We start from the raw sequence: 26,058 nt of genomic DNA, 5'->3' as shown, positions 1-26,058 counted from the left end.
GAAAACTCCAGCTATTTGGTGTTCATAATGTTTGCCATTAGGATTAATTACATTAACAGTTCTCCCAGGACACTTTATACTATTAAAATCTATTAAAGAGCCCAAAGAGCTGTGGATTATATCTATCAATATTTACTTTATTAGACACTAAATTGAAAAGTATAATGCTTTACTAATTGACTTAAAATAACAACTAGAAACTCATTACATATTAGCATGAATAACATATTTTTAATTACACATTTTTTAAATAGGAAGAAGAGTGGCATTGTTTTACTTTTTTGCATGTATCTTTAATGTCTGGAATGATGGACACACCCTAAGGTGACCCCAATGAGTCAAGTGAATGAGGGAGAAACTGTTACTTGCTTCTTTTTTTTATGGAGGTATAGTCAATGTACAATATGACTTAAGTTTCAGGGGTATAACCTAGTGATTCACAATTTTTAAAGGTTATACTCCATTTATTGTTACTTGCTTCTTGCCAAAAGAATCTGGCAAAGGTGAGGATATAGTCGCTCCCGTGATTACACTATGTTATACAAGACTCCATCACAGCAGACTGAAGTTTTTTTTTTTTAATATTTATTTATTTATTTGGCTGTGCCAGGTCTTAGTTGTGGCATGTGGGATCTGCAGTTGCAGAATGTAGGATCTAGTTCCCTGACCAGGGTTAGAACCCGGGCCTCCTGCGTTGGGAGTGCGGAGTCTTAACCACTGGACCTCCAGGGAAATCCCTGGAGTAAGATTTTCCTGCTGGCTTTGGAGAAGTGAGCTGCAGTGTTGTGAGAGGCAAGGACCAATGTTGTCACATGCCAAGGACTTGTGGGTAGCCTCTGGTTGATGAGAGCAGTCCCTGGCCAACAGTGAGCCAGGGACTTTGGTGCTACAAATTTTGCCAACTGCATTCGACCAATAACCAACTCACTTGATTGAGGATCCCTGAGCCTCAGGTAAGATTGCACCTCTGGGTAATGTCTTGATTTTAGCCTTGTGAGACCCTGAGCAAAGACCCTGAGAAGCTCACCTGAACCCAGACTCCTGACTCCTGGAAACTGATAAATGCGTATTGTTTTAAGTTGCTATGGTTGTGGATATCTGTTACACAGTAATGGGAAACTAATGCAGATCACTCCTTATATCAGGTTCTGCATTCAGTCTGTTGTGATAAGTTGTCTAAACTGAAGTATATGAAGAAAATCCAGCCTCACACAGACATATAATTAGAAAAGGGAAACATTTTTTTTCTTTTTTTTGGCCGTGTCGGGTCTTCGTTGCTGCACGAGGGCTTTCTCTAGTTGCAGCAAGCGGGGGCTACTCTTCGTTGCAGTGCGTGGGCTTCTCATTGTGATGGCTTCTCATTGCGGAGCACGGGCTCTAGGCGCGTGGGCTTCAGTAGTTGTGGCGCACGGGCTCAGTAGCTGTGGCTCGCGGGCTCTAGAGTGTAGGCTCCGTAGTTGTGGTGCACGGGCTTAGTTGCTCTACGGCAGGTGGGATCTTCCCGGACCAGGGATCGAACCCATGTTCCCTGCATTGGCAGGCGGATTCTTAACCTCTGTGCCACCAGGGAAGTCCCAGAAAAGGTGGACATTTTTTAATAGCTTTTTCAGGTCCTGGTGGGAGAGGGGAATACGGAGTTATTGTTTCATGGGAATGGAGTTTCAGTATGAGATGATGAAAAAGTTCTGGAGATGGAGGGTGGTGATAATTGCATAACAATGTAAATGTACTTAATGCCACTCAACTATACATTTAATAATGGTTAATAAATTTTATGTTATGCATATTTTATGTTATGCATATTTTACAGTTAAAAACAAATAAATTGCCCACAATTCAGATAACAAAAATGTTAGCTGCAATGTGGAACCTGAAATCATATCAATTATCATACTCTGTTATGCTAAAATCCATTAGCCTATCTTGCACTTTAAATGGCTTTTACCCATGCATGACTTTGTAACATCATGCACCAATTATCTGAAAAATACTGGTCTACTGAATTACACAGATCTTCAAAAAGTTAACTCAATTATACAATGTTTAAAAATCCACATTCATTAATATCACTATTAATCTCATCAGAAAAGTCATTAAGTTTGGGGAAACTGTCAAACTCATGATGTAAGAAAAAGGAGGAAAATGAGTAGTGGATACAGGTTTTCTAAAATTCTGATTTTTTCTTGAGCACTCATATTTTGTCAGTGGCAACAAATACAGTCAGATTATTTCCTTCAAGTGACAAGCTCACTTCATTCATTTAAGAGAAAATATCTGCCAAATACTCAAGGCTGGGTAACCATGTTTGTCAGTCCTTCCCTGAAGTTAAGTGTGGTGTTCCGCGAAAAAGCAGCTATTTCAGCTTGAAACTCAAACAAACACACGGTGCTTTTCCCTGAGAAAACATTGTCCTTCAGCACGCAGAAGTGCTTTATGTGTAGTTCCTATTTTGTCACACAGAATATTAAAAAGATGAATACTCAAGGATGGAGATTTAATAAAATCAATGCTTTTTTACTGCCTCATCAAGAGCATTCTTCTTGAAACTGGCTTTCTTTCTTCCTTTCTTTCTTTTTCTTTCTTTTACTGTGAGTGCATGACAGTGAAGAACACAATGACTATTATCAGCACAGTTTGGTACCACTGCCTTGATTCATGCTAACTTATCAGCAGAAAACTGCTGGTAAGTAAAAACCCACTGCTGCTTTTGTACTATCAGTGCAAATGTTAACACAGTGAAACAGTAAAATAACCTCTTAGCATTTTTATGAAAATATGTTTGATCTCTCAGAGCCCCTGAAAGCGCCTTGGACCCTGGAAGTCCACAGACCACACTTGGAGCTCAGCTTTTCTGCTTGAACCTCCCCTGCTCCTCCACCCTAGAACCAGTGCCCGCCCCCAGAGGAGATGCTCCAAACCGACTAACACCTTGTGTTTCTCAAATTAACATCTGATGTGGCTCTAGCAGCAAGTATTCTGCTCCTATCTCTTGCAATCAGTATTCTTTCTAAAACATAGATTTGTTGTTCTCTTGCTTCAAAACCACTAAAAAGTATAAGATAAAAATGGCATCATGAATCAATGGGAAAGGACAGATTATTAAATAAATGGTGTCAGGACATTTGGGTAAACATTTGGGAAAGATTTTTAAAGTTCTCATCCAGTGTATATCAAAATAAGTCCAAACTGATTACTGATCTAAATATTAAAAATTAAACCATAAGCTAAGTTAAGAATAAAGATAATATGTTTTTGAACACAACATGCGAAAAGTTTTTCTACTTAAACATACAAAAGCAGAATCCAATGGGAAGACCTAGCTTCCAAAGGCCATAGCCAAAGTCCATTGAGAAAAGGGTGAGGAACTGGGAGGCACAAAGAGGTGCTTTACCTCCCAATACCCATCCCAAGTCCCTCAGGGCTAAGAGGACTGAGCTGAGGGGGGGGGGACCCCAACCTGACCACCTAGCTTTCTTTGATGCCATAGACCTTGGTCCGCAAACACTCTGCTTTGTGGCCTTGTCTGAGCACAGGCCATTTTTCCCAGTGGCTCTGCCGCTGTATGACAGATCAAAGTCACTGGCTCTCAGCTAAAGTATGAAAGACCAAGTTCTTCAAACAAACAGTGGTTTAGGGCTGTATAATGTATGAAATGTTGGACTGTAGGAAAATTGAATGCTGCTATAGTCTAAGCTCTTGACAGTGACTGGTTTTTATTAGGCAGTGAGATGTTTTTATTTGCTATACATTTTTTTTTTTTTTGCGGTACGCGGGCCTCTCACTGTCGTGACCTCTTCCACCGCGGAGCACAGGCTCCGGACGCCCAGGTCCAGCGGCCACGGCTCACAGGCCCAGCCGCTCCACGGCACGCGGGATCCCCCCGGACCGGGGCACGAACCCGCGTCCACTGCACTGGCAGGCGGACGCCCAACCACGGCGCCACCAGGGAAGCCCCTACATTTTTAAGTTTGGTAATCCATCACACATGTATTGAGGCTCTAAAAGGGCAAAGCACTGTACTAGGTGCACAGTCCCTGTGCTGATTACAGCACCTGAGATATTATTATTTGACTGATGATTCATTCAAAACATTTTGGAATTAGTTGCCATATTGAGTGCCTACTATTTGCTATGTATTCTTAGAGATTTCAAAAATAAAGCAGGAAAGGGACATGGGAAGCATCAGGGCAGGGAGCTGACGTTTTTCGGTAGGGTTCTATAGAGTTTTATCCATTTTCCAAAGATGGTCACAACCATATCACCCATCCAGCATGCTGTTTTACAAAGTGGTCTTGTCACACATCATCAAGAAATAGAGTCTAATTCCCCTCCCCTTGAAGTAGGCTGACCATAGTGACTTGATCAATAGAATAAAGCAAAAGTGACATCCTGTAACTTCCGAAGGTAGTCATCACAAGCCTTGTAGCTTCTGCCTGGAATGCTTGACCTTGGAACACTCTCTCTCCCTCAGAAATAAGCCACCATGCTGTGAAAAGCTCAAGTCTCATGGACAGGTCACATGTTGGTTGACAGCCCCAGATGAGCTCCCAGATGACAGCCAGCCTCAACAGTCAGCGATGTGAGGGAGCCATCTTCGTGGTCCAGCCCAATCATGCTTTCAGACGACTACAGCCCCAACTGAAATCTGACTGCAGCCACATAAAAGACCTGCTCCATTTCATAGCTCAATCTTGTACCACTAATATACGTCTGTCAAATGCAAATGGCTGGGACAGGCTGGGAGGCATCCACCTCCATAAAGTAAATCAAGTGAAGGGATTCTGGAAGGACTATGAGAGGGGTCACTTTGGTCCTTGGGGAATCATGGGGGAGAAGCGCCTGAGCATGAGGGGCACTGAATATAAGGGGAGGCATCAGAGCTCAAAGACAAATAGACTCCTCAGCTTTGTCCTGGGCAACTATTCGTCCTTTGTCCCCCCTAGCAGTGTCTGGACTTCCTGGCACTTTGGAGCTCCCATTCTTGTTACTAGCACAGAGCTCATCACAGCATTTTTTTTTTTTTTTTACATCTTTGTTGGAGTCTGATTGCTTTACAATGGTGTGTTAGTTTCTGCTGTATAACAAAGTGAATCATCTATACATATACATATATCACCATATCTCCTCCCTCTTGTGTCTCCCTCCCTCCCACCCTGCCTATCCCACCCCTCTAGGTGGTCACAGAGCACAGAGCTGATCTCCCTGTGCTATGCAGCTGCTTCCCACTAGCTATCTATTTTACATTTGGTAGTGTATATATGTCCATGCCGCTCTCTCACTTCGTCCCAGCTTCCCCTTCCCCTTCCCTGTGTTCTCAAGTTCATTCCCTACGTCTGCGTCTTTATTCCTGTACTGCCCCTAGGTTCCTCAGAATCTTTTTTTTTTAAGATTCCATATATAGGTGATAGCATACAGTATTTGTTTTTCTCTTTCTGACTTACATCACTCTATGGTCCAACCACCTCACTACAAATAACTCAGTTTCGTTCCCTTTTATGGCTGAGTAATATTCCATTGTATATATGTGCCACATCTTCTTTATCCATTCACCTGTCGATGGACATTTAGGTGGCTTCCAAGTCCTCACTATTGTAAATAGTGCTGCAATGAACATTGTGGTACATGACTCTTTTTGAATTATGGTCTTCTCAGGGAATATGCCCAGTAGTGGGATTGCTGAGTCCTATGGTAGTTCTATTTTTAGTTTTTTAAGGAACCTCCATACTGTTCTCCATAGTGGCTGTGTCAATTTACATTCCCACCAACAGTGCAAGAGGGTTCCCTTTTCTCCACACCCTCTCCAGCATTTATAGATTTTTTGATGATGGCCGTTCTGACCGGTGTGAGGTGATAGCTCATTGTAGTTTTGATTTGCATTTCTCTAATGATTAGTGATGTTGAGCATCCTTTCATGTGTTTGTTGGCAACCTGTATATCTTCTTCGGAGAAATGCCTATTTAGGTCTTCTGCCCATTTTTGGAATGGGTTGTTTGCTTTTTGATACTAAGCTACATAAGTTGCTTGTATATTTCAGAGGTTAATCCTTTGTTGATTCATTTGCAAATATTTTCTCCCATTCTGAGGGTTGTCTTTTCGTCTTGTTTATGGTTTCCTTTGCTGTGCTAAAGCTCTTAAGTTTCATTAGGTCCCATTTGTTTATTTTTGTTTTTATTTCCATTTCTCTAGGAACTGGGTCAAAAAGGATCTTAATGTGACTTATGTCAAAGAGTGTTCTTCCTATGTTTTCCTCTAACAGTTTTATTGTTTCTGGCCTTATATTTAGGTCTTTAATCCATTTTGAGCTTATTTTTGTGTATGGTGTTAGGAAGTATTCTAATTTCATTCTTTTACATGTAACTGTCCAGTTTTCCCAGCACCACTTATTGAAGAGGCTGTCTTTTCTCCATTGTATATTCTTGCCTCCTTTATTAAAGATAAGGTGACCCTATGTGCGTGGGTTTTTCTCTGGGCTTTCTATCCTGTTCCATTGATTTATATTTCTGTTTTTGTGCTAGTACCATATTGTCTTGATTACTGTAGCTTTGTAGTATAGTCTGAAGTCCAGGAGCCTGATTCCTCCAGCTCAGGTTTTCTTTCTCAAGATTGCTTTGACTATTTGGGGTCTTTTGTGTTCCCTTACAAATTGTGCAATTTTTTGTTCTATTTCTGTGAAAAATGCCATTGGTAGTTTGATAGGTATTGCATTGAATCTGTAGATTGCTTTGGGTAGTATAATCATTTTCACAATGTTGATTCTTCCAATCCAAGAACATGGTATATCTCTCCATATGTTTGTATCATCTTTAATTTCTTTCATCAGTGTCTTATAGTTTTCTGCATATAGGTCACTTGTCTCCTTAGGTAGGTTTATTACTAGGTATTTTATTCTTTTTGTTGCAATGGTAAATGAGAGTGTTTCCTTAATTTCCCTTTCAGATTTTTCTTCATTAGTGTATAGGAATGCAAGAGATTTCTGTGCATTAATATTGTATCCTGCTACTCTACCAAATTCATTGATTAGGTCTAGTAGTTTTCTGGTAGCATCTTGAGGATTCTCAAGTATAGTATGTCATTTGCAAACAGTGACAGTTTTTACTTCTTATTTTCCAATTTGTATTCCTTTTATTTCTTTTTCTTCTCTGATTGCTGTGGCTAGAACTTCCAAAACTATGTTAAATAACAGTGGTGAGAGTGGGCAACCTTGTATTGTTCCTTATCTTAGTGGAAATGGTTTCAGCTTTTCACCATTGAGAATGATGTTGGCTGTGTGTTTGTCATATAGGGCCTTTATTATGTTAAGTTCCCTCTATGCCTACTTTCTGGAGAATTTTTATCATAAATGGGTGTTGAATTTTGTCAAAAGCTCTTACTGCATCTATTGAGATTATCATATGGTTTTTCTCCTTCAATTTGTTAATATGGTGTATCACATTGATTGATTGATTTGTGTATATTGAAGAATCCTTGCATTCCTGGTATAAACCCCACTTTATCATGGTGTATGATCCTTTTAATGTACTGTTGTGTTCCTTTTGCTAGTATGTTGTTGAGGATGTTTGCATCTATGTTCATCAGTGATATTGACCTGTAGTTTTCTTTCTTTGTGACATCTTTGTTTGGTTTTGGTATCAGGATGATGGTGGCCTCATAGAATGAGTTTGGGACTATTCCTCCCTCTGCTATATTTTGGAAGAGTTTGAGAAGGATAGGTGTTAGCTCTCCTCTAAATGTTTGATAGAATTCGCCTGTGAAGCTATCTGGTCCTGGGCTTCTGTTTGTTAGAAGATTTTAATCATAGTTTCAATTTCAGTGCTTGTGATTGGTCTGTTTATATTTTCTATTTCTTCCCAGTTCAGTCTCAGAAGGTTGTGCTTTTCTAAGAATTTGTCCATTTCTTCCAGGCGGCCCATTTTATTGGCATATAGTTGCTTGTAGTAATCTCTCATGATCCTTTGTATTTCTTCAGTGTCAGTTGTTACTTCTCCTTTTTCATTTCTACTTCTGTTGATTTGAGTCTTCTCCCTTTCTTTCTTGATAAATCTGGCTAATGGTTTAACAATTTTGTTTATCTTCTCAAAGAACCAGCTTTTAGTTTTATTGATCTTTGCTACTGTTTCCTTCATTTTTCTTCATTTATTTCTGATCTGATCTTTATGATTTCTTTCCTTCTGCTAACTTTGGGTTTTTTTTTTTGTTGTTGTTCTTCTTTTTCTAATTGCTTTATGTGTAAGGTTAGGTTGTTTACTTGAGATTTTTCTTGTTTCTTGAGGTAAGATTGTATTGCTATAAACTTCCCTCCTAGAACTGCTTTTGCTGCATCCCATAGGTTTTCGGTCAAATCACTGTCATTTGATTGTAGGTATTTTTTGATTTCCTCTTTGATTTCTTCAGCTATATCTTGGTTATTTAGTAGCCTATTGTTTAGCCTCCATGTGTCTGTACTTTTTACAGTTTTTTTCCTGTAATTGATATCTACTCTCATGGTGCTGTGGTCAGAAAAGATACTTGATATGATTTCAATTTTCTTAAATTTACCAAGGCTTGATTTGTGTCCCAAGATATGATCTATCCTGGAGAATGTTCCATGAGCACTTGAGAAGAAAGTGTGTTCTGTTGTTTTTCGATGGAATGTCCTATAAATATCAATTAAGTCCATCTTGCTTAATGTGTCATTTAAAGCTTATGTTTCCTTACTTATTTTCATTTTGGATGATCTGTCCATTGGTGAAAGTGGGGTGTTAAAGTCCCCTACTATGATTGTGTTACTGTCGATTTCCCTTTTATGGCCGTTAACATTTGCCTTATGTATTGAGGTGCTCCTATGTTGGGTGCATAAATATTTATAATTGTTATATCTTCTTCTTGGATTGATCCCTTGAACATTATGTACTGTCCTTCTCTGTCTCTTGTAATAGTCTTTATTTTAAAGTCCATTTTGTCTGATATGAGAATTGCTACTGAAGCTTTCTTTTGATTTCCATTTGCATGGAATATCTTTTTCCATCCCCTCTCTTTCAGTCTGTATGTGTCCCTAGGTCTGAAGTGGGTCGCTTGTAGACAGCATATATATGGGTCTTGTTTTTGTATCCATTCAGGCAGTCTATGTCTTTTGGTTGGAGCATTTAATCCATTTACATTTAAGATAATTATAAATATGTATGTTCCTATTACCATTTTCTTTATTGTTTTGGGTTTGTTATTGTAGGTCTTTTCCTTCTCTTGTGTTTCCTGCCTAGACAAGTTCCTTTAGCATTTGTTGTAAAGCTGGTTTAGTGGTGCTGAATTCTCTTAGCTCTTGCTTGTCCATAAACGTTTCAATTTCTCCATTGAATCTGAATGAGATCCTTGCTGGGTAATCTTGGTTGTAGGTTTTTCCCTTTCATCACTTTAAATATATCCTGCCACTCCCTTCTGGCTTGTAGAGTTTCTGCTGAAAGATCAGCTGTTAACCTTATGGGGATTCCCTTGTATGTTATTTGTTGCTTTCCGCATGGTGTTTTTAATATTTTTGCTTTGTATTTAATTTGTGATAGTTTGATTAATGTGTGTCTTTGCATGTTTCTCCTTAGATTTATCCTGTATGTAACTCTCTGTGCTTCCTGAACTTGATTGACTATTTCCTTTCCCATGTTAGGGAAGTTTTCAACTATAATCTCTTCAAATATTTTCTCAGAGCCTTTCTTTTTCTCTTCTTCTTCTGGGACCCCTATAATTCAAATGTTGATATGTTTAATGTTGTCCCAGAGGTCTCTGAGACTGTCCTCAATTCTTTTCATTCTTTTTTCTTTATTCTGCTCTGCGGTAGTTATTTCCACTATTTTATCTTCCAGGTCACTTATCTGTTCTTCTGCCTCATTTATTCTGCTATTGATTCCTTCTAGAGAGTGTATAATTTCATTTATTGTATTGTTCATCATTGTTTGTTTGCTCTTTAGTTCTTCTAGGTCTTTGTTAAACGTTTCTTGTAATTTCTCCATTCTATTTCCAAGATTTTGGATCATCTTTACTATCATTACTCTTAATTCTTTTTCAGGTAGGTTGCCTATTTCTTCTTCATTTTTTTGGTCTGGTGGGTTTTTACCTTGCTCCTTCAACTGCTGCTTATTTCTCTGTCTTCTCATTTTGCTTAACTTACTGTGTTTGGGGTCTCCTTTTCACAGGGTGCAGGTTCATAGTTCCCATTGGTTTTGGTGTCTGCCCCCAGTGGGTAAGGTTGGTTCTGGGGCTTGTGTAGGCTTCCTGGTGGAGGGGACGTTTGATCCAGCAATTCCACTCCTGGGTAGATATCTTAATAAATCCCATACTTAGACCAGCTGGCAATGGATTTGGGAATGTAGTCTGAAGTCTTCCAGTCCCTCAATGACCTGGATGCCAGAGGCCCACGGTTCTGGAATCATCCTCAGGAGTCTCGCATATGCCACGTATCAAGCAAACCTCAGTCCTCTTGGACATCTGGCCCCCTCAAAACTCCGAGTCACAGTGAGGTGGGGCCTCTCCCAGGAGCACGGTCAGATGGCGGGAAAGTGGATCCAGTGCAGAAGTTGTGCTGGTACGGAACTGCCAAACCAGAGCCAGACAGTCCGGGCAACGAACTCTCATCACATCGTTTGTCATGTGATTCTCCTCTTTCTGCCCTCCACCCCCACCCCATCTCCTTGTCCTGTGTCATTTACTCTCATAGTACCTCCATGAGACACAGGGGCTGGGGGGAGGGGGGAGGTAAAAAGAGAAGGTAACTAAAGCATGGAGAGTTCAAGAGTACTGTCCAAAATTACATAGTTCAGTTCTCCCAAGTCCAGAAGGAGATGTCTTCATCCTATGTGGATCAGGTTATGGATCACCCTCAGCTAAGGAAGTAAGTGCTCTTTCTTAGATGTCATGGCCACACACAGGGTAAACAGGCTTGAAACATCTTAGGAGGCAGTAGGGCCACATGTATCATCCATCCTCAGGTTGCCTGGATTACTTGGAATTTGGTGGTGGTGATTTGTTCATCTCAAGACGTCCATAAACAACAAAAATTATACCCAACAGAGGAAGTTGTTTGTAATGGGTTGGAGTGAGGCACTGATGTCTCTGTTTATTCGAAGTTTCCCTAGTGGTTTGATGGCTTTTGAATCACTGCTGTAGTCTTGATTCTTTTTTTTTATGTATGTATGTATGTATGTATGTATGTGTTTGTTTATTTATTTATTTATTTGTTTATTTATTTATTTATTTATGGCTGTGTTGGGTCTTCGTTTCTGTGCGAGGGCTTTCTTAGTTGTGGCAAGTAGGGGCCACTCTTCATCACGGTGCACGGGCCTCTCACTATCACGGCCTCTCTTGTTGCAGAGCACAGGCTCCAGACGTGCAGGCTCAGTAATTGTGGCTCACGGACCCAGTTGCTCTGTGGCATGTGGGATCATCCCAGACCAGGGCTCGAACCCGTGTCCCCTGCATTGGCAGGCAGATTCTCAACCACTGTGCCACCAGGGAAGCCCTGTAGTCTCGATTCTTGCTACCTAAAGTGCAGTAGTCAGACCACCATCAGAGACATCATCTGAGAGCTTGCTAGATATGCAGAATCTTGAGCCCCATCTTGAGGCCTGCATTTAAGATCCCTAGATGAGTAATATTTTAAGTTTGAGAAGCACTGACCTAGAGGAAGTGGTTCTCAACTTTGGCTGCACATTGAAATCACCTGAGAGCGCTAAAATATATTGATGCCTGGGTCCCGCTGCAGGAGAGCCTAGCTTAATTCATTGGTTTCAGGTGTGGCCTGTTGGGGATGATTTTTAAAATATTCCCCAGGTGATTCTAATGTTCAGTCAAGCACTGATCAAGAAATCAGGACCTAAAAGCTGTAGTCTCCTCAAATCCCAGAGGGGCTGGACTGTTGTAGGAGTCATTATGATCCTGGAACAGAACAGAATGCCCAGATCACAGAATCAGAGAGAGAGAGAGAGAATGTAAAGACTCCATCTGGTCCACGTTCTTCCTCCTACAGCCTCTGCTTTCCCTATTAGAAATTGTGAATTTCATTTAAGAAGAGTGTCAGCAGAGAATCAGAAAATAGTAAAGGTGCTCTGGGTTTTTATTTCCAGTGCTGCCAGCTCTGGGTGCATCACTCAGTCCTGAACCCACAACCATTTTGAATTTGTTTCTTCAGCTGAAAAATGGAGATGATGGTATCAACAAATGTTATCAATGACATAAACAGTGCTCTGCTAATTCCATACAAGGCATTTAAAAATCTAATCCATGGGATGGCTTTTTAAAATGACCACCTCTATAACGTATTTACAGCATACTCAATTTAGAAAATGAGAATAAAAATATAAACCCCTCAATTTATGGAATATGCCAGTTTCCCAGTTCACGGCATGTATGTGAACACCCTGGAATACAGAGGGGCTGGACATACACGTTGTTCTCTATCCCTGTATCTCTACAATCCCAATCATACTTTACACTCACACTCTAGATATTCTTTCTCCCCTCTCTATGTTGGTTTCTACTTTCCTAGTCAGCAATTGCTAAAAAACAAAAGTAAGAAAGCCTAGGACAACAGAACTGCCCAAAGCTTGCTTCGTTTTTACAAGAATATTGTGCCCCATTAGTTGGAAAATACAGTAGTTTAATTCTGTATTTTAATCAATGTCACCATCATACTTGTACCTATGCTAACAAGGAAATATTATGAACTTGAGTTTTGTTTCTACTTTCACTAAAACCAGGTATTTGGACCCAGGAATATTAGAAATTCTACTCAGATATTTTAGATCTCAGGCAGAAGTTTCTAATATTACTTTTCAGATGAAGAAACTAAAACTTAGAGGGGTAAAAAAAAAAAAAGAAAACAATGAAAGCTGAGAGGGGTAAAATGTCTTTTGCATGTGGAAGGACAGTGTTTTTCCCTCATTGTCCCCTGATGGGAAATTGGATTGTTTCCAATCTCTGCCTATTATAAGTAACACTGCTGTGAACATTCACATATAAGTCTTTGTGTATACATATATTTATGTTTTTCTTGGATGGATATATAGGAGTAGAATTGCTGGGCCCAATGGTAAGTTTATGTTTAATTTTTTAAGAAAATGCCAAACTGTTTACTGAAGTGGCTGCACAATTTCACATTCCCACCAGCAAAATATGAGGGTTCTAGTTTCTCCCTTTCCTCACCAGCCAACCCTTGGTATCATCAATCTTTTTTATGATAGTCATTCTAGTGGCTGTGTAGTGACATCTCATTGTTGTTTTCACTTGCATTTCCCTAAAAGCTAATGTTGTGGAGCATCTTTTATGTACATATTAGCCATTGTATGTTTTCTTTGGTTAAAGGTCTATTCAAATATTTCATTCATTTAAAAAACTGGATTATTTTTCTTATTATAAAATTTGTAAAAAAAAATTGTAAGAGCTCTTTATATATTCAGATATAAGTCCTCTATCAGATATATGATTTACAAATATTTTCTCCCAGTCTGTGGCCTGTCTTTTCATTTCCTTAATGGTGTCTTTTAAAGAGCAGTTGTTTTTAATTTTTATGAAGTCAAATTTATTAATTTTTCTTTTATGTATCATGTTTTTCTTGTCATATCCAACAAATATTTATCCAATTCAAAGTCACAAAAGTTTTTTCCTTGTCATCTTCTAGAAGTTTTACAGTTTTAGGTCTTATATTTAAACTTATGATCCATTTTCAGTTAAATTTTGCATATGGCATGAGGTAAGGATTTAAGCTTTGTTTTGCTTTGTTTTGTTTGCACATGGATATTGTCCCAGAACCATTTGTTTGCACATGGATATTGTCCCAGAACCATCTGTTTGCACATGGATATTGTCCCAGAACCATCTATCCCAGAACCAACATGTCATTTCTCCCATTGAATTACCTTGGCATGCTTGTCAAAAATCAACTGACCATAAGTGTAAGGGTTTATTGTTGGACTCAATTCTGTTTCATTGATCTATATGTCTATCCTTATGCCAGTACCACACTATCTTGATTACTGTTGCTTCATAAGTTTTAAAATCGAATAGTTCTCAAACTTTGTTCTTTTTCAAGGTCATCTTAACTATTCTAGGTCCTTTGAAATTCCATACAAATTTTAGGATCAGCTTGTCAATTTATACAAAAAGTCTTGCTGGAAGCTTAGTAGGGATTGCATTGAATCTATAGATAAAATTGGGAAGAATGGCCATTTTAACAATATTGAGTCTTCTAATCTATGAACATAGAATATCTCAATTTATTTAGATCTTCTTTCATTTCTTTCAGAAATGCATGTCTTGCACTTCTTTTGTTAAGTTTATTCCTATATATTTTATTCTTTCTGATGCTAATGGGAATGGAATTGTTTTTTAAATTTTATTGTTGTACAATTCACTGCTAACATATAGAAATACAATTGATTTTTTTATATTGATCTTGTTAAACTCGTTTATTCCAGTAGTTTATTTATTTCTTTAGATTACTTACGATTGTCTATATTCAGGAACATATACACAAATAAAGTTTTAGGTCTTTCTTTCCAATATGCATGACTTAATTTTCTTGCTTCACTGCACTAGCTAGAACCACAAGCACATATTGAAATGTGAGACATCTTTACTTTTTTCCCAACCTTAAGGGAGAAAGCATCTTTGCGGGGGAAACATTGTCTTTCCTCAAAAAGTATAATTAAGCATGTAGATACCTTTTATCAGGTTGAGGCAGTTCCCTTCTATCCCTAGTGTGTTGAAAGTGTTTATCATTAATGGGTGTTGGATTTCATCAAATTCTTTTTCTGTGTCTACTGGCACGATAATCTGGTTTTTGTTGTTTATTTGATTAATATGGTATATTGCATTAATTGATTTGAGGGTACTAAACCTGCATTCCTGGAACACAGTGTATAATCCTTTTTAAATACTGCTGGATTCAGTTTCCTAGTATTTCATTAACAAATTTTGTGTATACATTCATGAGGAATAATTGCTCTGCAATCTTCTTGTGATGTGTTTGACTGATTTTGATATCTGGGTAATAGTGGTCTCATAAGTGCATTGGGAACTGTTTCTCTTTTATTTTCTGAAAACATTTTTGTAGGACTGGTAACCTTTCTTCATTAAATGTTAGGTAGAATTCACCAGGGAAGCCATCTGGGCCTGCGCTTTTCCTTGTGAGAAGATTTTTAATTACCAATTCATTTTCTTTACTTGCTATTGTTCTAGTCAGATTTTCTATTTTCTCTTGACTTAGTTTTGTTATTTGCATCTTGATAAAAATTTCTCCATTTAAACTAATTTGTTGGCACAAAGTCATTCATAATATTCTCATAATACTTTTAGTTTCTATATGGTCAGTAATCATGCCGTATCTTTCATTCCTTATTTTGTGTTTTTTTTTCTCCTTTCTTTCTTGATCAGAATAGTTAAAGGTTTATGAATTTTGTTACTCAAAAATCAGTTTGTTGTTTCAAAGAAATGACCTTTGGTTTCACTGATTTTCTTTGATCTTTATCATTTTCTTCTTTCTGCTTGCTTTGGGTTATTTGCTCTTTTTGTTTTAGTTTCCTTAGGTAAAACTTAGATTGTTGACTTGACACCTGTTGCTTTTCTAATATAGGCATTTAAAGCTATAAGTTTCCCTCTTAGCATTGCTTTAGCTGCAGTCCATAAATTTTTATATTCTTTTAAGCTTAAAATAATTTCTAATTTCCCTTGTGATTTCATTTTTGACCCATGGGTTACTTTATAGTGTGTTTTAAAATTTCCAAATATTTGAAGATCCCCTAAATTTCTTTCTATTGTTGATTTTTCTAATTTAATTCTATTGTGATCAGAGAAACATACTTTGAGTGGTTTCAATCCTTTTACATTTATGGAGAATAAATTTATGAGCTTGTATTCTGCTGCTGTGGGTGAAGTGTTATATAGATATATTTTTATGTCAAGCTGGTTGATAGTGTTGTTCAAGCCTTCTACATCCTTACTGATTTTCTATTTTTTCCATCAATTATTAAAAGTAGGATACTGATATTTCCCAACAATTTGAACGGTCTATTTCTCCTTTCAATTCTGTAAGTTGTTGTTTCATGTATCTTGGGGCTCTGTTATTAGGTGTATTAGTTTCCTGGGCTGTCATAATTATCAAAAACTAAGTGGCTTAAAACAACAGAAATTTATTCTCTCACAGTTCTGGAAGCTAGAAGTCCAAAATCAGACTTGGCAGAGCCAGTAGTCCCTCTGCAGGCTCTAGGGATGAACCCTACCTTGCCTCTTCAAGCCTCTCGTGCCCCCACATGTTCCTTAGCTTGGGCAAAGCATAACTCCTATCACTGCCTTGGCAGTCACATGGTCTTCTTCCTTATTCATTTATGTATTCCTTCTCCTCTTCTTATAACACCACCAGTCATTGGATTTAGGTCCCTCCCCCTACCCCATTCCAGTATGATCTTAAATAATTACATCTGCAAAGACTCTGTTTCCAAGTAAGGTCACATTCTGAGGTTCTGGGTGGACCTGAATTTTGGGGAGGATACTATTCAACCCACTTCAGTGTGAATACATTTATAACTGTTGTATCTTCCAGATATATATTGATGCTTTTATCATAATGAAATGTCCCCCTTTGTCTCTAGCAATATTTCTAAAAATCTAATTTGTGTTTTATAAGCTTCATAAAATCAATTAAAAGGCATTCTATCGTAGCACTATTTACAATACCCAGGACATGGAAGCAAGCTAAGTGTCCATCGACAGATGAATGGATAAAGAAAATGTGGCACATATATAGAATGGAATATTACTCAGCCATAAAAAGATATGAAATTGAGTTATTTGTAGTGAAGTGGATGGACCTAGAGTCTGTCATACAGAGTGAAGTAATTCAGAAAGAGAAAAACAAATACTGTATACTAACACATATATATGGAATCTAAAAAAAATATGGTTCTGAAGAACTTAGGGGAAGGACAGGAATAAAGACGCAAACGCAGAGAATAGACTTGAGGACACGGGGAGGGGGAAGGGTAACCTGGGATGAAGTGAGAAAGTGACATTGACATATATACACTACCAAATGTAAAGAGCTAGTGGGAAGCAGCCGCATAGCACAGGGAGATCAGCTCGGTGCTTTGTGACCACCTAGAGGGGTGTGATAAAGGAGGGTGGGAGGGAGACGTAAAAGGGAGGGGATATGGGGATATATGTATACATAGAGCTGATTCACTTTGTTATACAGCAGAAACATAACATTGTAAAGCAGTTATGCTCCAAGAAAGATGTTAAAAGAAATAAAAAAATTAAAAAAGAGGCATTCTATATCCTTTCATATTCTAGAAGAGATTATTATATATATTATGAAACTCACTTATTCCCTGAAAACCTTAAAGAAAAACTAAGTAGAAAATCTGCCTATCAACTTTTTAATAACATTTATAACTTCTATCATGAATAGTCATCTATATGAGTTTTTTTTTAACTTCTTGAGTCAATCTTGGCAATTTAGAGGTAGTACAGTACAGTGTAGTGTTTCTCAATAGAAGTTCTATCTACATTTTGGATGGGTCAATTCTTTATTGTTCAGGACCATCCTCACACTACAGGACATTTAACATTTTGGGTCTTTATTCACTAAATGCCAGTAACTTTCCTCAGTCTTTATAAAAACTAAATCATACCCCCTATGCATTTCCATATGTTTCTTAAGGAGTCATTTGAGAACCAAAGACATAGTAGTTTAGAAAGTGGACTACAGAGTCAGACTTCTTGGGTTTGAGTACAAGCTCTGACACTACTGAACAAAACTTAGTTAAGTTACTTGACATCTCTGTATCTCAGTTCCTTTATCTGTAAAATCAGAATAGTAATGATACCTATTTAATTATTATTGTGATTATTAGATTGACAGATGTAAAGTTCTTAAGACAATGGTACATAGTAAGTGTTTGATATTAGCAAATATTATTCCACAAATTTGTCATATCAACAAGTTTTTATGTGACAGGATATTTTTGAAATATTAAGTTTTTTTCACCTATTAGTTCATTTTTTTTCCTTATCCCTCCTCCCATACTCCTTTTAAGCAGCTAGGCAGTTGTGAGCTTGTTGTTTTAGGGAAGGGATAAACCAGGGTAGTAAACAGAAAAAAAGAAGTCTTCTTGAACTTGATTTCTAAAAATGTAAGCCATTATGGAAATAGAGAAGGTTCCATATAGAGATAAAATATTTGGGAGAAATATAACTCGAAAGAACTAGACTCAATCTCACTTCCCTAGAACCCCACCCTGAGCTACAAAAAGACTAGAAAGAAATTCCCCCAGGCTAAGGAAGAGGAGGATATTGTGGGGAAGTAATAAGAATATAGACATTGATAAATCCCCAAAAGATAGGCCCTGTATCCTGATTCACAGAGTACCAGGGAAGTAGTAAAAATCCACACAAATATGAGTAACCTAAGGCAGGGGAAGAGAGAAGCTGTACTCTGAGCCTTGCGGTAGTCACATGATATCAGAGAAGAAGTGACTGGGAGAGGAGATTATACTGAACAGGCTTTAAATAGGCTTGCGTTTAGTACCCCTGCATGGCAGTGAGAAGCAGAATTATGCCCACGCTCCTACATGTGACGTGGATGTAACAGGGAGAGAGCCACCATACCTGAAAGGACTAGGCAGACAGGAATGAAGACATCTCAGTTGCAAATGGTGTGGATCAATGACTGAGGACCAGACTGAATGATGGACATCTCAGAAGATACCTGTGTGAACAGATAACATTGAGGACCAGGTAAGTATCTTCCCCTCACCCATGCCTTGGAAACACAAAGACCACCTCCCACCTCCTCACCCCTCTACCTGTCCCCTTCCTTGACTCAAAGGAAGAAATTCCAAACTGGCTGAGATCAGGTTTCCATACTCTCCAATAAGCTAGGGCTTCAAGAAGAAAATGAGATGAATTATAGAAAAATAAACTTACATTTCCTGTGTAACTGTGTTGTGGACAGATCAATACTCATACCTTAGCATAGTGTTGTTCATATTATTCTCTTTAAGTGTTTAGAGCTATGTATCTATTGATCTATATATCCCCATTTTACTTTTGTTTGTATTTTCTTTCTTTTTAGTAGGTTTGTTAAGGTTTGACCATTTTATTGGCATTTTTCAAAAATTCAGCTCTTGGATTTACCTACAGTCTATTTTTCCTGTCTCTTAAAAGTCGCTAAAGGTTTTATCTTTACTATTTTTTTCTCCTATATTCCTTTCAGTTGTGTGTTAGTTGTTCTTTTTCTAATTTCTTGACTTGAAAGTTCATTTCTTTCATTTTTAAAATAAAAATATTTACTCTAATGAATTAGCTTCTGACTTAGGGGGATACTGTTTTCTGGAATTTGAAAGTTATGTAGAATTAAAATATATGATACAATGGTGTGAAAGTCAGGAGGAAGGTAAGGGAGTCAAAGTGTTCTAAGATCCTTCCCTCATCTAAGTGGAAGTTAAAAGTACCAACTAACATGAGTCTTTGATAAATCAAGGATGTATGTTATCATTTATAGGATAACCAATATTAAAAGAAACCCAAATTAAAGGAAAAATGAAATATAAAATATATTAAAAAGAAAAAAAATACAGAGTAAGTGGGAGAAATAGAAAGTACATAGTATAATGGTAGGTGTAACAGAAATATATCAGTAATTATATTAATTCTTAATGGCCAGATTTTTTAAAAATGAAGAGTGCCAGACTGGATGAGAAAATAAAACCCAACTATATGCTGTTTACAAGAGACATCTAAAATTAAAAATACAGAAAAGCTGAAAGTAAAAGAATGGAAAAAAATGTACCAAACAAACATGAACCCCTAATCCCCCCCAAAATCTGGTGTAGCTATATTATTATCAGATAAAACTGACTTTAAGGTAACAAATATTATTTGAGATAAAGAAAGTAAATCCATAATAATAAAAGGTAAAATTCACCAGAAGAGTTAATAATTCAAAATTTAAATATACCTAATAACACAGCTTCAAAATATAAGAAGCAAACATTGCAAAAAAGTACAAGAAATAGACAAATCCACAATCATAATGAAAGATTTAAAAACACCTTTTGTAATTGGTAGAAAAAGCAGATAAAATATCAGTAAGACAATAAATGATTTGAACAACCAAATTAAATGTGTTAGACAAGGATAAGTTGTATTAAAGTATAATAGCAACAACCCTAGAATCTCAGCAGTTTGAACACACATTGTGTTTAACACAAACAACACTGTGCGTATCACATTGCGCGTACCTTACAATTTAGCAATTTCATTTTTAGATATGTAATCTAAAGAAATTTACACATGAGCACCAGGAAAAATGTATAACATATTCATAGTAGAATTGTTTGCAATAAAAAAAAATCAGAGACATCCTAAATGTCCATTCATGGGACAATGGATAAATTGTGCTTTATTCAAACAATAAAATATTATACAGCAGTATAAATTTATGAAATACAGCTATATGAAAAGATAAATAAATCATAGAAACAAAATATTTTGTGAAAAATCTAGACACAGAAAACTATATATGGTATGATACTATTTTTATAAAGCTCAAAACTAGGCAAACTAAACATAATAATGTTTATAAATACATACATTTGTAATAAAACTGCTATCAAGGGACTTCCCTGGTGGCGCAGTTGTTGGGACTCTGCAATCCCAATGCAGGGGGCCCGGGTTAGATCCCTGGGCAGGGAAGTAGATCCTACACGCATGCCGCGGCTAGGGGCTCACATGCCACAACTAAGGAGCCTGCCTGCTACAACTAAGACCTGGTGCAACCAAGTAAACAAATAAATAAATAAATATTTTGTTAAAAAAAAGCTACTATCAAAATGTACGGGAAGAGGTGACAAAGTTTAGGATAGTATTACTTCTGATAGGGAGTCAGGTAAATGCAAGAAGTTTGAATAATACTAGTAGATATATTGGTAATGTTCTAGTTCTTAAGCTAAATAACAGGTTCATAGTGTTATTTTTATTATTACATGTCTAACTTTTATGTATATTATACATATTCTTTTGTATGCATGTTATTATATTAAATACATTAAATTTAGAGAAGTTGGTGATCTATTTCTGTAACATAAGACTGTAGTCTTATACATTCATATATACATATCGATTTCATTTATTTCATTTTCTGCAATTGCTAGAGAAAGAACCTAAGGATATGTAACAAATGTTTAAGAAGGATAACCCCAGGAAAGTGGAATAAAGAGTGTGGCCATTCACCTTTTATCTATCTCTGTATTATTTGAATTTTTCAAAGCACATATGCTATTTTTGTAACTATGCTAACATCAAAAAATCAAAAGAATTGCAAATGTATTTTAACTATCTGTATAGCTTTCTAAGTAGAGTATTCCCCCCTTATCTGCAGGGGATAGTTCAAAGTCCCCCAGTGGATGCCCGGAAGTGGGAATAGTACCATACCCTATATATACTGTGTCTTTTCCTACATATACATACCTATGATAAAGTATAATTTATAAATCAGGCACAGTAAGAGAATATCTGAATTGCCAGCATCACTACTCTTTGGCTTTGGGGGCATTATTAAGTAAAATAGGGTTACTTGAACACAAGCGCTGTAATACTGCAACAGTCGATGATCTGATAAATGAGATGGCTACTAAGTGACTAATGGATGGGTAGCAAATACAGCGTGGATTGAAGATCTGATAACTGAGATGGCTACTAAGTGACTAATGGATGGGTAGCAAATACAGCGTGGATTAGCTGGACAAAGAGATGATTCACATCGAGGAGTGGACAGAGCAGGACAGTGTGAGATTTCATTATGCTACTCAGAATGGACACACAATTTAAAATGTATGTTGTTTATTTATGGAATTTTCCATTTAGTATTTTGGACCACAGTGTACTGCAGGTAACTGAAACCTCAGAAAGTGAAACTTCAGATAAGGGGTGATTAGAGTATTTGAAAAGAAAAAGAACACTATTATATTAGGTTAGCTCCATGTTAACTACCATGTTAACCACTCCTTCCCTTATATCTCTTCAAAGTTCCCTGTATAGATTTTGTTTGGGTAGATTTTCCTTAATTAGGAAGAGCAGATTATTCTAATAGCCAAATTTTATTCTTATATTAAATTATTCACTATTACCTACTTTTCTTTCTTTTCTCCACTTACTCCTTTTCTCTCTTCTGTCTTAATTCTTCCCTTGGTAGGAGATAAAACTTTTTAAAAGAATTGGAAGTTTTAGATATATCATTACAAGTCATTTTTATTGATTAAAGAATCTGAGGAATTAGAATTAAGACTGATATAATTTTATTGAAGTATAGTTGATTTACAACGTTATATTAGTTTCAGGTGTACAGCATAGTGATTCAGTATTTTTACGGATTATAATCCATTAAACTTATTACAAAATAATGGCTATAATTCCCTGTGCTATACAATACAGCCTTGTTTCTTAACTAATTAATACACAGTAGTCTGTATCTCTTAACCCCATACCCCTAATGTGCCCCCTCCCACCTCCCCTTCCCCATTGGTAACCACTAGTTTGTTTTCTATATCCGTGACTCTGTTTCTATTTTGCTATATACATTCGTATTATTTTTTTGATTCCACTTAGAAGTGATGATATACAGTATTTTTTTCTCTGCCTGACTTATTTCACGAAGCATAATATTTTCTAGGTCCATCCACATTGCTGCAAATGGCAAAATTTCATTTTTATTGCTGAGTAATATTCCATTGTGTGTGTGTGTGTGTGTGTGTATATATATATATATATATATATATATATATATATATATATATATATATATATATATATATATATATATCACATATTCTTTGTCCATTCATCTGTTGATAGCCACTTGGGTTGCTTACATATCTCGGCTATTGTAAATAGTGCTGCTATGAACATTGGGGTGCCTGTATCTTTTTGAACTAGTGTTTTTGTTTTTTCCAGATATAAACTCAGGAGTGGAATTGCTGGATAATATGGTAGTTGTATTTTTAGTTTTTTGAAGAACCTCCATAGTGATTTCCATAGTGGCTACACCAATGGAATGTTGGCATTTGTTATTTATAGACTTTTTGACGATAGTTTTTCTGACAGGTGTGAGCTGATATCTCATTATTGTTCAATTTGCATTTCTCTAATAATTAGCAATGTTGAGCATCTTTTCATGTGCCTGTTAGTCATCTGTATGTCCTCTTTGGAGAAATGTCTATTCAGGTCTTCTGCCCATTTTTGATTGGGTTTGTTTGTTTGTTTGTTTGGATATTGAGTTGTATGAGCTGTTTGTATATTATGGATATTAACCCCTTGTCAGTCATACCCCTTGCAAGTATTTTACCCCATTCTGTATGTTGTTTTGTTTTTACATTTTGTCAATGGTTTCCTTTGCTGTGCAAATACTTTTACGTTTAATTGGGTCCCATATGTTAATTATTGCTTTTATTCCCTTTGCTTTAGAGGAAAGATCCAAAAAAATATTGCTACGATTTATGTCAGAGAGTGTTCTGCCTATGTTCTCTTCTAGGAATTTTATGGTTTCAGATCTCAAATTTAGGGCTTCAACACATTTTGAGTTTATTTTTGTTTATGGTATGAGGAAATATTCTAATCTCATTGTTTTAAATATAGCTATCCAGTTTCCCAGCACCAACTGAAGACACTGTCTTTTCTCCATTGTATATTCTTGGCTCCTTTGTCATAGATTAATTGACCATAGGTGTGTGGGTTTATTTCTAGGGTCTCTATTGTGTTCCATTGATCTATATATGTTTTTGTGTCAGAACCATGTATTTTGATTACTGTAGCTTTATACTATAGTCTGAGGTCTGGGCAGGTGGTACCTCCAACTGTGTTCTTTCTTCTCAAGGTTGCTTTGGCAATTTGGGGTCTTTTGTGGTTCTATATGAATTTTAGGATTATTTGTTCTTGTTCTGTGAAAAATGTAATGGGTGTTTTGATAGAGATTGCATTAAATCTGTAGATTGCTGTGGGTAGTATGGCCATTTTCACAATATTAATTCTTCTAATTCAAGAGCATGGGATAACTTTCCATTTCTTTGTATAACCTTCAATTTCCTTCATCAATGTTTTATAGTTTTCAGAGTCTTTCACCTCCTTCATTAAGTTTATTCCTAGGTATTTTATTCTTTTTGATGCGATTTTAAATGGGATTTTAAAAAACTTTCTCATTCTGATAGTTCATTATTATTATATAGAAAAGCATCAGATTTCTGTGTATTCTTGTATCCTGCAACTTTGCTGAATTCATTTATTTTAATAATTTGGGGGTGGAGATTTTAGGTTTTTCTATATAAACTATCATGCTATCTGGAAATAATGACAGTTCTACTTCTCTTTCAATTTTGATGACTTTTCCTTCTTTTTCTTGTCTAACTGCTGTGGCTAGAACTTTCAATACTATGTTGAATAGAAGTGTGAGAGTGGGCATCCCTGTCTTACTCCTGAATTTAGTGGGAAGGCTTTCAACTTTTCACTGTTGAGTATGATGTTAGCTCTGGAATTGTCATAAATGTTCATTATTATGTTGAGATATATCCCTCTGTACTCACTTTGGTAAGAGTTTTTATCATGAATGGATGTGAAATTTTGTCAGATGCTCTTTCTGCATCTATTAAGATAACCATGTGATTTTTATCCTTCCTTTTGTTGATGTTGAACCATCCTTACATCCCTGGAATAAACCCAATTTAATCATAGAGTACAATCCTTTTTATTTACTGTGGGATTCAATTTGCTAATTTTTTATTGAAGTATAGTTGTTGAAAATGTTTCAAGTGTATAGCAAAGTGATTCAGTTATATGTATGTATTTTTTTCAGATTTTTTCCATTATGGGTTATTACAAGATATTGAATATAGTTCCCTGTGCTATACAGTAGGCCCTTGTTGTTATCTATTTTATATATAGTAGTGTTTACCTGTTAATCCCAAATTCCTAAGTTATCCCCCCCACCCCCCACTTTCTCCTTTGCTAACCATAAGTTTGTTTTCTATGCCCATGACTCTATGTCTATTTTGTAAATAAGTTCATTTGTATCATTTTTTTTGATTCCATATATAAGTGATATCATATGACATTTGTCTTTCTCTGTCTGACTTACTTCACTTAGTATGATAATCTCCAGGTCCATCCATGTAGCTGCAAATTGCATTATTTCATTCTTTTCTATGGCTGAGCAATATTCCATTGTATATACATACCACATCTTCTTTATCCATTCATCTGTCCATGGACATTTAGGTTGCTTCCATGTCTTGGCTATTGTAAATAGCGCTGTTATGAACATTGGGGTTCATGTATCTTTTTGAATTTGTGTTTTCACCTTTTCCAGATATATGCCCAGGAGTGGGACTGCTGGATCATATGGTAACTCTACTTTTTAATTTTTTAAGGAAACTCCATAGTGTTTTCTATAGTGGCTGTACCAATTTACATTCCCACCAACAGTGTAGGAGGGTTCTTTTTTCTCCACACTCTCTCCAGCATTTATTATTTGTAGACTTTTTATGATGGCCATTCTGACCGGTATGAGGTGATACCTCATTGTAGTTTTGATTTGCACTTCTCTAATAATTAGTGATGTTGAGCATCTTTTCATGCGGCTGTTGGCCATCTATATATCTTCTTTGGGGAAATGTCTGTTTAGGTCTTCTGCCCATTTTTTGATTGGGTTGTTTTTTTGATGTTGAGCTGTATAAGCTGTTTGTATATTTTGAAACTTAAGCCATTGTTGGTTGCATCACTTGCAAATATTTTCTTCCACTCCATAGATTGCCTTTTCATTTTGTCAATGGTTTCCTTTGCTGTGCAAAACCTTTTAAGTTTAACTAGGTCCCACTTGTTTGTTTTTGCTTTTGTTTCCATCACTTTAGGAGATGGATCCAAAAAAATATTGCTATGATTTATGTCAGAGTATTCTATGTTTTCCTCTAGGAAGTTCATAGTATCCGATCTTGCATTGAGGTCCTTAATCCATTTTGAGTTTATTTTTGTTATTGTTTCATTTTTGGCTGCACT

The 26,058-nt window shown here is 36.6% G+C and overlaps 1 long non-coding RNA gene across 1 annotated transcript in view; it reads right to left on the bottom strand.

Annotated features, from left to right (window-relative positions):
• Positions 1 to 224: 224 nt before the first annotated feature.
• Positions 225 to 26,058, bottom strand: part of LOC308612902 — a 49,936-nt gene continuing 24,102 nt past the window's right edge. The window contains exons 4-5 of the long non-coding RNA XR_014015163.1: positions 18,625 to 18,724; positions 225 to 1,613 (exon numbers count right to left, since the gene is read on the bottom strand). This is a non-coding gene — a long non-coding RNA (uncharacterized lncRNA). The remainder of the gene's footprint in view (positions 1,614 to 18,624; positions 18,725 to 26,058) is intronic.

Source organism: Mesoplodon bidens (assembly GCF_964165515.1).
Source record: "Mesoplodon bidens genome assembly, chromosome: 2".
Classification (NCBI taxonomy): domain Eukaryota; kingdom Metazoa; phylum Chordata; class Mammalia; order Artiodactyla; family Ziphiidae; genus Mesoplodon; species Mesoplodon bidens.
The sequence above is the reverse complement of the archived record's forward strand: the minus strand, read 5'-3'. Positions and strand labels throughout refer to the sequence as shown.